The sequence below is a fragment of the Callospermophilus lateralis genome, chromosome 7, assembly GCF_048772815.1.
Source record: "Callospermophilus lateralis isolate mCalLat2 chromosome 7, mCalLat2.hap1, whole genome shotgun sequence".
NCBI lineage: Eukaryota > Metazoa > Chordata > Mammalia > Rodentia > Sciuridae > Callospermophilus > Callospermophilus lateralis.
Window position 1 is genome coordinate 70670891 of NC_135311.1, and position 12888 is coordinate 70683778.

The window sequence follows — 12888 nt, forward strand, 5'->3', positions numbered from 1 at the left end:
GCCTTTCTCACTCTCCTGCTTATGCACTTTTGAGACGTCTCTAGGTTTTTGCTGCTCTGAACCTCATTGCTACGAGCTTTAGGCACAGGCCTCCCTGTGGACAGTGTGGGACTGTCCCTGTTATATGTGCTGGGAATGTGGCTGCTGGTCACAGGGCATATGAGAGGTCAGCCCAGGGATCACACCCAGCTCTCTTCCTAGAAGCAGCATCAGTTGCCACAAGTGTCAATCACATGTGAGATGCCCTTGGTCTAGTCTCCTTGGAGGTGTCCAGGCACTTTCTCATGGTCTCTTAGCTGTTGGCAATAAAACCTTCAGAAGCTATTTCATTATGAGGTCTATATTTATTGTCATTGATAATGTTACATTCCTTTTCTGTGTTTGATTGTCATTTGTATTCCTTTGTAAAATTTCTGGTCATATATTTTGGTCATTTTTAACTAGATTAATTATATTTTTCTTGCCAATTTGTAGGTTATCTTTACATATTTTTAATTTTCAAGTGTGTTAGTTATATTGAAACTCTATCAGTTATATTGAAAATATATTCTTAAATTTCTAAACATTTTTAGTTTAAGACATCTTTTTTTCCCCAGATAATCAAGCATTGATTGCATTATTTTTATATCCATTATTTATAAATGTAAAGGACAGTGTGTCTCTTAGTTGCTTTGGGTATATGGGAAAAAATAATCCATGCGAAAATATTACTAACAATCACACAACATTGAGTACTACTTAAGTCAATGAACCATAAGTCAAACTTCAGCAATATGGTTAAAAACTACTTATCTTTACATTCAAAGATAAATGTATGAACTTCCTATGACAATATGGGCATATAATTTAAAAAACTCATACTCACTTTACATTATTCTGTAGCTAGTAACATCATGAGATGCTTTTAAAAGTCAGAAATATTGTACTATTTAGAAATACTCTGAATAGGAAAGGAATTAGCTGTAAAGTTTATTCTCAAAATTGATCAACAACGAGGAAAATACTAGTTGAGCAGGCAAAAATGTACCAAAAAACAGGGTATTGCTCATATATACAGAAGATATGAACAGTATAGATTCATTTCTGGTTGATTAAATCCTATTTACACATTTAAAATACAAAATTACTTTTCAATCTGTCAAGAAGCTGACCACATTTAGCACCAGAAAAGGAACTTGACTTTAGCTTCTGATCATGACCTCAATATCCTGGAATAGGAAAAGGAATTTCTGGAATCTAGATGCATTTATCAACACTGATTAATAAAAATTAATTCTGAAAAGTAATTCCTGAATGTCATCCATTCACGAATGAGTCAAAGGCATTAGGACCTTATCACTTGGTACTACTTGAAGTTGTGAACTACTCTCCTACAGTGCTTGGTTTTCATCTAGTCCAAGGATTGTTACAGTTGCTGAACTAAATGAAGTAGGGTGGCTGAGGCTGTCTGCAGAACTTTGTTGTTGTGGTCTCCATTCTGATTTAGGTGTAGTTTTATAGTCACTGCTGGCTTTATCTGTTGCCTGAGACTTCTGCTTGCAAGCTGTACATGTAGTCGCCACTCAAGGCTGTGGTAACTGGGAAGGCTGGGTGCCAATTCACCCAGATTAGTCCTGATCTCTTTTCTGTTGTCCAGGTAAAGCTGAAGCAATAATTTGTTCAGTTCTTCAGAGAATCCCAGAACAAAAACAGAGTCTTGGAAATCCACTTCAGAAATCATGAGCTTGGAGCTCTCGGTGAGCAGGTAGGTCAACCCTTCCACAGCATGCTGGACAGTGTTGCTGCTCACGTTGAGCTTCCTGGCGGCACCCTCATAGACCTTGGAGATGGTCCCTCGCCTCAGGAACTCCAGCCCGATCCACCCAAACTCCACCACCACTTCGTCAGGAAGGCCAGGTGCTCCTTATGCTCTTCTGACAAAGTCCAGCAGCATCTTCGCTGGGCACCCTTTTTCACCCAGCAGCACCCTGGTCTTCCTGTTTAAGACGTCTTTGGACATACAGATGTCTTTAATTTTTTTAAAAAGTATTTTTTAGTTATAGTTGGACACAATAATTTTTTTTATTTATTTATTTTTATGTGGTGCTGAGTATCAAACCCAGCGCCTTGCACATGGTAGGCAAGCACTCCACCGCTGAGCTCCCCAGCCCCAGATGTTTTTAATTTTATGTGCTCAAATTGCTAATCTTTTATGTTGCAATCTTGAGAAGAATCCTTTCTGCTCAATCCTTTCTGATCATGTGTTTTCATGTGTGCGTGCGTTCTTAGAAAGTATTTTTAAGACCAAGTTTTAAAAGCTATCCACAATATTTTCCACTAATCATTTTTAAATTTCCTTTTAAAATATTAGCATGGTTAATATATCTAGAGTTGACCATGCATATGGAATGATGTAGGAATGCAAGTGTGTATTTTATTTGTGGAATGTCAGTTCTCCAGTCCCATTTGTTAAGTAATACTCTCTTTTCCTACTTCTCTATGATGCCATCTCCATCATGAATCCAAGTTGTCCATATGGACAGTTCTGTTTCTGGGATTCTTAAGAATGTGTTGATAAACTTGTGTTTTTATTCTATTGATAAATGATTCTTGCTAGATTAGTTGAGAATGTTTCCTTCCACTACAGAGTAATAAGAAAAAATATGATCATAAGACATCTACTTGTATAGAAGGGTAATATAGTAATCTGTGTGATAGAGCTTTCCTTGGGAAGAATGTATGTTGGACATAAATTTTTTTTTAATGTGGAAGTATCAGAACACTGCTTATAGAACCCACTCAACACTAAGTAGTCATGAAGCAGAGACCTGTCCCCTACTGATGGACAGCTCTCTCTTTTTCATGACATCTATTCTGACCCTATGAAAAGCCTACCCAATTAAAATAATTGCCACTTACTCAGTATTGTAAAGAGAGTTGTGAGAGACTCTGCATCTAACAGAAGAAAATATAGGCCTTAATCTTCATCATGTGGGATTAGGCCCCAACTTCCTTAATAAGACTCTTACTGTATAAGAATTAAAACCAAGAATCAATAAATGGGATGGAATCAAACTAAAAAGTTTCTTTTCAGCAAAAAAAAAAAAACAATCTGTGAGGTGAACAGAAAGCCTACTCCCTGGGAGCAAATCTTTACACCTCACATATCAGATAGTGCACTAATCTGTAGGGTACATAAAGAACTCAAAAAGCTAAACACCAAAAAAATAAATAAATAAATAAATAAATAAATAAATAAATAAATAAATAAATAACCCAACCAACAAATGGGCTAAGAACCTGAACAGACACTTCTCAGAAGAGGATATACAATCAATCAATAAATATAAGAAAAAATGCTTGACAATTTCTATAGGTATTTCCAATAATCTTTCTGGAGATTCCTTTTTTTTTTTCAAAATATAAATAGTTTGGACTGGGGATGTGGCTCAAGTGGTAGTGCGCTCACCTGGCATGCGGGAGGCACTGGGTTCGATCCTCAGCACCACATTAAAAAAATAAAATAAAGATATTGGGTCCATCTAAAATTTAAAAAACAAAAAATATATTTAAAAAATCGTCATCATTTGAAAATAATGCAAGTTTAAGCTTTCTATATTTTAGTATTCCATTCTTCTACTTTCTTTTATTCTCATTATATTTTACTCATGAGGATCTCCAATACAAATTTGATTAAACATGGTGATAACGGGTATGATTATTCTGATTTTAAAGTAAACATTTCTAGGGAGCAGAGATGCTAGCAAGAAGTCTGACTAGAAGTCCTACCATCCTTCCTCCCACAAAGACAACTCCCAAAATAAGCAATGCATTTTGGTGAGGGTAAGTGAAGAGAGCCCCAGAGCACATCTAAGGATCACCAGAAGCCAGATAGAGCATGGGATCCTGGGATGTTCACACAGAATATAGGACAGACTTAGTGTCTGACACACCATCAACAGCCAGGAGCAGCTCAGAACAAGGGAGCCTTCTCCCTGTGTGGACTAATCAAGCAAGAGGACCCCAGCAGCTCCCACCCAAACCTTGGACACCTTCCATACTCACTACTAGGACTCTTGTATTCTCATGCCACTCAGCTCTCCTGAGGGGACTGCCTGGAGTCCACACATCTGAGCTCCCAGAAGAGAAGGAGGTGACGGTGTACCCCACTCCTGTGGCCAGCACAGCTATTAGACCATGACACCTGGGGACTGGAAATACTGCTGGATTGTGTCTTGCTCAGGGGAAAAACAGCCATGGCACCCCACCTTCCCTGAGACTTAGCACTGCTAAACCACCCACACTTGGTGGCCTGCCACTCCTGAGCTCAGCCCCTGTCATAGCCTACCCCATGGGGCCAGCCTGCAGTGAAGCCACACATCAGTGCTCCCAGACCCTGGTGCATCCTGCCCCTCAGGGCCTGGACTGGGACTGTAGGCTGCCTCCTGGAAGAGGCATCTGAGTGCCCACAGCAGTCATAACCTACATCTGACTGAAGTTCCACATCACTTCTTGGGACCTAGCAGAGCAGCCAGACTTGCAAGGGCTGAGATGAACGTAGTGCCATGGGTTCAGAAAACAGCATTGGCTGAGCTGCATCCTCACCCTACAGGTCAGAAAACCCTACAACCCTGGGTAAGACCGAGGACCCTGCAATGCTGGAACTGTGTGATCTTCCTAGACCTTCCACTCCTAGAACTGGATAGGCCTCTGTGGGGGGCTGTTGCATTTTCCTTCCCTGATTGGTTGCAGCTCTGTCAGTCACTTGCAGTGATCTGGCCACATTCAAAGTGGCCCTACATGGCTGCCCTGATCCTGGAAGTAGCAGAATGTGTCTTCATGCTTAGGCATGCCTTCCTATAACCCCAGGGGTCAAATTACCTTACTTGTCCTTGTAACCCTGCCCCTCTTGACCTTATTTGGATGGAATTTTCTAAAGAATGAGGGTCTCCCTGGTAAAAGTCCACTCTTGGACATGCTCACTCTCACCAGCCCCTCGTGAGATTCCTTGCTCTCCCATTTGGAGAGCTTGAGGCAGAGGAGCTGTCCTGGGTGTTTTATTTGGTATCCTAGGGAATTCACTGGAGTAACCTTTAGTTTGGATGCCTGTGCTGCTGGGGGCGGCAGGCCTCCCAAGATTCTGCAGTCCTGGAACTGGATAGGAATCCTAGACCCTACAATGGAGTGATCTCCCAGAACCCTGCAGTTCAGGAACTGGGTGAGTTTTCTGGACCCTCCCCCATTCCTGGAACTGGGTGACCCCCAAGCTGCTGAGCTGCTGAGCCACTCCGCTCCCTAGAGAGGAGTCATTATATATTTTTGTTTCCCTTCCCTTCAAAGTGCAGCACTGTGGGAGTCCATCCTTGAACTGAGTTTACTCCCTGGCTAGGTGTGAGGTGCTCAGACACTTTTAGTGTGGCAGAGCTCTCTCCACCCTTCTTGGGTTTGAGAGCTTTTCCGTGTGGTGTGGAGGCATGTCTCACCACTGCATCAAAGACCCAATCATCGCACCTGACATTGCCACATTGCCCCACCCCCCGCTTGACCTTCAATGGATGAAATTTTCCCCAGAATTTTTCGTTCCCCAATAAAAGCCCTATCCCTAGTGTTCTCTCTCTCTCTCTCTCTCTCTCTCTCTCTCTCTCACTCACTCTCTCTCTCTCTCTCTCTCTCTCTCTCTCCTCTTCAGTTAAACCTCACTGCCTCCCTGGGGGGCTTGAGGCTGAGGGTTCAAGGAGCCATCCCAGAGCTGGTTTAAAGGTAAATGGTGTCTGTGTCTTTAATTTAAACTCCCTGAGGATTTTCCCACGTGACCAAACTGTTCACACCATCTGCACTGGCCCTGGACTAAATAGCACCACAAACTCTTCTTGCAATCATAGAATGAGTAAGGGCCGACTCTTAGGTAGGTCAACTAGGAGTTCCTTTGAGTTTGTTGAGATGAAAAGTGCTTAGAACAGTAACTCACCTAATAAATTCTCAGTACACTTCACCATCACCTGGTTAAGATCAACATTTCTTATTGTGTACTATATATCCTTAGATAGTGGAACTGTGTGCCTTGCCAGTGGTCTGATGGCTTTCCAATGGCCCTGTTCATAGCCCATGGTCCTCATCCCTGCCACCTGCTCCTTCTCCCACATCCTTGGGCAGTGGTTTGCAGACAGGTGCACACCAGGATCATTTGCAGGTCATCATCTCATCTGACCTCCTTCTTCACCTGAGGCTGCTGGCCTCTCTTTTCTGGTTCCCAGGCACTGCTCATGTGATTTGCTGTCCTGGGCCCTTCTCCACATTGATAGAAAGGAGCTGAGCCATTGTGGTTGGATGGTAAACACCAGAACATATTTACAGTCCTGCAGAACTTCTAGCACCATGAAGAGTGCAGGCTCTGCAGCCAGCTGCCTGGGTGCTGGCTCAGCTCCTGCTCCAGTTCTTCCCAAGTCCATTGCACTAGCCCTACCTGCCTTCCTCTGTGAAGACTGATTCCTATGTGGAGATATGTTGGCATGTGGTCTTAATGATCTACTAAGGAAGAGGCTTAGAATTACTTGGTATGTAATAAGTAGTCAAAATTAAAAATTTTAACTTATCTTTTCTTAATATTCCTCATTAGGAGTTCTAGATCTTGGGATAGTAAAATTAATGGAAGCTAGCTGGGTTCAAATTCTGACTGAAGGACTCATTGGGAGCACAATTTGGAGCACATTATTAAACTAAGATCAGCCTGTTAGGCTATAGGATTAATACTACCTACTTCCTAACACACAGTTATTACAGAAGTAAATAAAATAAATGGAATTAAGCACTTTGTATAATGCCTAGCATGTAATAAATAGGAATTACTAAACTTCAGTGCAGGGGTTTTTAGACTTTATGATTACTGATACCAGATTTAAGATCAAAGATATCATATAGGACCCTATTTTAATGTATCAATTGGAATTTAGCTCTACTAGTATCTAGAACTGCAGTAGCAAGAAGTAGTTTTTTAAATCAGTGTTTATGAACTCTTACAACAAAATTATACTAGAAAAAATTGAGTGAAATATAGTTTAAAAAAGCATATTCACATATGTATATTCACTAAAGGCAGACAACGTCAAAAAAAGTTAGAAAATTCCTTATGAATTTCAAAAGTCTAGTTTGACCCCTGTTGAGCAGTTAGTCAAGAAAGAACTTTCACTATGTTAACACAGTGGCTTTGTTTCATGGAAGAATTTCCAGTCTGTTATTTTAGTGCTGTGCTATTATGCATTAGATGAACTAGTTTTCCTGGTTGGTTTTCTATTTGTAACATTCAATTGATAATCAACCCAGATTTGTATACAAGATTTGGGACTTTTAAACTCATTACGATGCTTTTTTGTATATACACAACAAAGAGGCTATTTTCCAAATGATGTTATTTTGCCAACATCATGAGATGCTGCCAATTTGACTGGTTTGTTAAGAAGGTCCTTTTTTTTTTTTTAGTTTCAGGATTTCCTCTTGTAGGTCACAATTTGCTAAGTGTTTTTTTTTTTTTTAAATGTATGGTGTTTAATTTTATTGAATATTCTTTAACACATCCACAATACCAGTATCTTGATGTGATGCTTCCTCTTTATCAGTGTTGTCCAATAGACCTTTCTGCCATGACAGAAGTGTACAGTATCTGCACTGCACTGTCAGGTATAATAGCCACCAGCCCATGAGCCCATGTGGTTACTGAGTTCTTGAAATAAGTGGTGGGACTGAGATAGTGAAATTTGATTTTGTAGAATTTTAATTAATTCAAATAGTCATACAAGGGCTTTGGTTCCTGTATTGAATGACTAATATGTAGATTAGCAGAAGACCTTTTAATTGGTGTTCATTATAATTTTCTTTTCCTGATCTTTTTCCTTGCCTGCCTTCCTTTCTTTGTTCCTTCCTTCCTTCCATTCCTTTTTCCTCCCTCTCTCCCTCACTTTTCCCTTTTTCTCCTTTCTCTCCTTCCCCCATTTCTTCCTTCCTTTTTTCCTTCCTTCCTTCCTTCCTTCCTTCCTTCCTTCCTTCCTTCTCTCTAGCACTGGAGCTCAATCCCAGGGCCTCAGCATGCAAGGAAAGTGCTTTACCACTTAAACACATCCCAGCCTTCAGGAGAATTTTCAATTGAAGTCTCCTGAAAGAAAGCTGGGTGCACAAATATAATAATTACAATTTTAGTAATGGGAGGTCCATCCATGCCTTTAATCCCAGTGGCTTGGGAGTGTGAGGCAGGAGGATCATAAGCTCAAAGCCAGTCTCAATAAATTAGTGAGATCCTGTCTCAAAAAATAAGATCTCTGAATGTGACTCAGCGGTTAAGCTCCCCAGGGTTCACTCTGCAGTTCCAAGGGGAAGATAAGAATTTTACAAATGGGAAATAATGTTTTTGAAATAGTACAAGTTACATATTTTAGCTTCAATTTAAAAGTTTAGTCCTATTCTCAGACTTTATTTACAGGACATTCTGCTATTTTTTTTTTCTTGAAAACATGGTACTTAAACAAATCTGACTTTTTCAAATGTGAAAATAGAATCCACTGAGAGTTAGCTGCCAATTCCTGATAGTATTTAGTTGTAAGTTCCACAAATACAAAAAGGTTTTTTGTTTGTTTTTAGTACTGGAAATTGAACGCAGAGCCTTGCACATGTTAGGCAAGCACTTAACTGAGCTTTATTCCAGCCCAGAAAGTGTTTTTAAAGATTGTCTTGTCTCTGTTATCTAGCATGGTGATGGTGTATAGTAAATTGTCATTAAATGTTTAATTATTGTAATTAAATATCAACAACCTAAAGCTTTAAACTACACAACAGTCCTTAAATCCTACAATCCAATAGTGACATCAGTTCATGTTAGTAGCAAGATGGAGATGGGAACCAGGGCCACAGTGCAGTGATCCCTGGCTGGTAGCTGAAACCTCAGGATGCAAGCTGCATCAGCACAGGGCACTGCCATGTATGGACACATATTTGGAAACAGCCCACTAGAATCAAGGTCTATTTACCCTACAGTCTTAGGTTCAGAGTTAGAAAGGACTTTCCACATGATTTAAACCAACATTCTTTCCCCAGAAGGATTTCTCTTTACAGTGTATTATACATGGTTGCTATGGTCTGAATATGTTCTTCCCAAATGTATATGTTGTGACAATCACTATTGTGACAGCAGCAAAAGGGAAAATGAGACTTACTATGCTCTCAAAATCAACTTAAAAAAATTATTTCTCAATTCTAATGACATATACGTTTTCACTGGTTGATAGTACAGGTAGAAAAAGTATGTAATGTGATTTATAAGTCAAAACGTGTGATTAGGTCATGGAGCTCTATATTTTTTAATAGAATGAATGCCCTTATGTAAGAGGCTTCACACATCATTCACATCCCTTTCCTCCCTTCTGCTTTCTGTCAACTGATGACGCAGCAATACACTCCACCTTGGACAATGTGAATATACTTAGTGTTACTTAACTGTACACTTCAAAATGGTCTAAATGGCAAATTGTAAGTGTATTTTACAATAAAAACATCGAAAGATGCATTTTCTATTGTTCAGTGTTTCCTGCTATTATTTAGTAATCACATTCATTAAGAGTACTAACCAGCCAGGCACAGTGGCTCATGCCTGTAATCCCACTGGGAGGCTGAGGCAGGAGAATTGCAAGTTCAAAGCCAGCCTCAGCAAAAGCAAAAGCAAGGTGCTAAGAAATTCAGTGAGACCCTACTCTAAATAAAAAACAAAATAGGGTTGTGGATGTGGCTCTCTGGTACCCAAAAAAAGAAGCATTAATCAAAATTTCACAAGCCTGTATTTGAGATTCAATTCTGCTTGCTGCATCTCTGAAAACTAAAAGCATGTCACTTAGCTAAGCCTCAGTTTCCTCATCTGTAACACAGGAATTATAAAATGCTTACTTACCCATTAGAGGTTGCTGTGAAATTTCAACTTGGTAAAGTCTAAATACACAAAGCTCAATAAATGTTAACTCTGATTTTATTTTTAAGTTTTCAAACCAATATGATTCTTGTACTTTGTATAAAGAAGGCTAAAAACTGGCTTTAGCATTAAAAAGTCCATTTGTTCATTTCTCCTTAGTCCTTAATGTTATGGAGAACTATAAGATTACATGCCCTAAAACACATTTCATATTATAGTTAAGTGGTGAGCCCATGTGTTGACCACTGAGTCAATAGTTAATAATCTTAAAGTACCATACTCCAAGAGGCAAAAATTTCAGAGAAGCCACAATAACTTATTGTACTTGAAATAATTTACATATAATAATGTGTGTATAAACCTGTACATATAATTTTTATCAAGTATAATATGATCATACAAAAACATTGACTCACAATATAGTTCACACATACCAAGAATGCTCTTTTATTTTTGTCCCTTTTACATCATATTTTAGGCAAGATGATGAAACCCAGAAAATAACAGGAATGGACTAGTTTATAAAAACTGGGTATTTTATAAGTGAAACACATTCAGTCATCTACATCTCTGAAATTGCAAACAATGTGACTTACTATACACTCAAAATGAACTTAAATAAATTATTGCTCAATTCTAATGACATATACGTTTTCACTAGTTGATAGTCCAGGTAGAAAAAGTATGTAAAGTGATTTATAAGTCAAAACATTTCATACAAAAGGATTGGGGGGGGGTAACTGGAAATTGAACTAAGGGACACTCAATCATTGAGCCGCATCCCCACTCTTTTTATGAACTTTATTTAAAGACAGGATTGCTAAGAGTTTTGCCATTGTTAAGGCTGACTTTCTACTTGAGATCCCACCTGTCTCAGCCTCCCAAGCTACTGGGATTGCAGGCATACATCCAAAGGAATGGTTTTAACCAAACCCTCATAATGTCAGGAGAAAATGCATTGAAATTAAAAATATCTGAAGCATGCATTTTTTAAGACCATTGTAAAAAATACAAAAAGGGTTAAAAATGTCATAAAATAAAAATTTATACAGATAAAGTTAAGGGGTTAAAAACTATCAAAAGTATTAAAATCATCTAAAGTCAAATAAGACATAATTTATCTATATAATTTAAATTATAATATTATATAAATATATTGCATATTATATAATACATATATAATATAAATTAAATACAATATATTTATATAACATTCTAATTTATATTATATATAATACATTTATTTTATCATATATACATATAATAAAAATATATAATATATATAAATTTTATGTATATTAATATATAAATATATTATATATTCATAATATATTATATATAATTTATATAATATATTTACATAACGTACTTATATATTTATATGTAAATTATATATATTAATATATAAATATATAAGTATATATATTATATAAATTATATATTACATATCAAAATGTTTATGATTCATATGTATTTAATATAAATTTTATATAATATGAAATACATATATATTATATACACATATAATAAAAAAATATATAAGTTAAATGTATAAATATTATTTTATTATATATAACATATTTATTATATATCATATAATATATTTAGATTTATATTAATTTATATTATATTACATATCATTGTAATGTAATTATATAATAATATAATTTCTATTATTAATAAGATAATAATACAATTATTATATTAGTATAATTAATATTAATATGATATATAAAACATGGATTATATTATAATTATATATAAACAACTTATATCAAATAGATATATGTAAATCTATGATATGTAGTATATAATAAATAATACATAATATATAATATATAAATATATTATAATTTAAATTATATAGTTTAGTTATTTGGCTTTAGATGGTTTTAATGCTTCTGATAGTGATTTATCCCTTAGCTTTATCTGTACAAATTTTTATTTTATGACAGTTCCAAACTTTTAGTATTTTATTTTTAAATAACATTTATTGGTGTCACTTATGGTAGAAAAAAGTTCCTACACCAGATGTGCATGACCCAATCGTTAAATAGAACATTTCTGAGGTGAACACACATCCTGACCCACATTTTTATATCCAGTTTTTTAAGATAGCCAATTCCTCCTCTCTCTCTTCCCCAAAACATGTGAGCAACTGCTAATGGAAAGCAGTAAACAGCCACTTGGGCTATAGCATTTTCAACTCCACTCTGAGGTGAAGATTCCAATTACATTTGAGACTTAAGTTCTCTTGGTTTTCTCCTAAGGAAAGTTCTGAGACCAGTATTTACAATATTACAGCACTAGCAGATCAGTGTCTTCAACTCGTCTCTTTCTGCTGTAGCCTCTTCACCAGTTGGGGGAGGGCCTACACTTCCATAGAATTTGCTGATAATTGGCTGAACAATTTCTTCTAGTTCCTTTTTAGTTTTGAAGTCTTCAATGTCAGCTTCTTGGTGGCTTTCCAGCCATTCAATCTTTTCCTCTACAGCTTTTTCCATGGTCTCCTTATTTTCAGAGGAAAGTTTGCCTCCCAACTTTTCTTTATCTCCAATCTGATACTTTAGAGAGTAGGCATAGCTTTCCAAGTCATTTCCAATTCATCAAGGCACTCCTTGCATCTTTTGTCTTCCTCAGCAAACTTCTCAACATCATTAACCATCTTTTCAATTTCTTCAGGTGTCAGGCAATTTTGGTCATTGGTAATTGTAATCTTATTTTTGTTCTCTTTACCTTTGTCTTCAGCTGTCGCCCCCAAAAATAACATTCACATCTATCTCAAAAGTGACTTCAATCTGGGGGACCCCACAGGAGGAATTCCAGTTAGATCAAATGTACCCAGAAGGTGGTTGTCTTTTTTCAGGGGTCCTTTACCTTCATAGACCTTGATTGCAACAGTAGGTTGATTATCAGAAGCTGTAGAAAAGATCTGAGACTTCTTGGTGGGTACCACAGTGTTC

General features: G+C 37.2%; 1 pseudogene; it reads right to left on the minus strand.

The window, feature by feature from the left end:
• Window positions 1–1345: 1345 nt before the first annotated feature.
• On the minus strand, window positions 1346–12429 carry LOC143404424 (COMM domain-containing protein 2 pseudogene; annotated as a pseudogene).
• Between the last annotated feature and the right edge of the window lie 459 nt (window positions 12430–12888).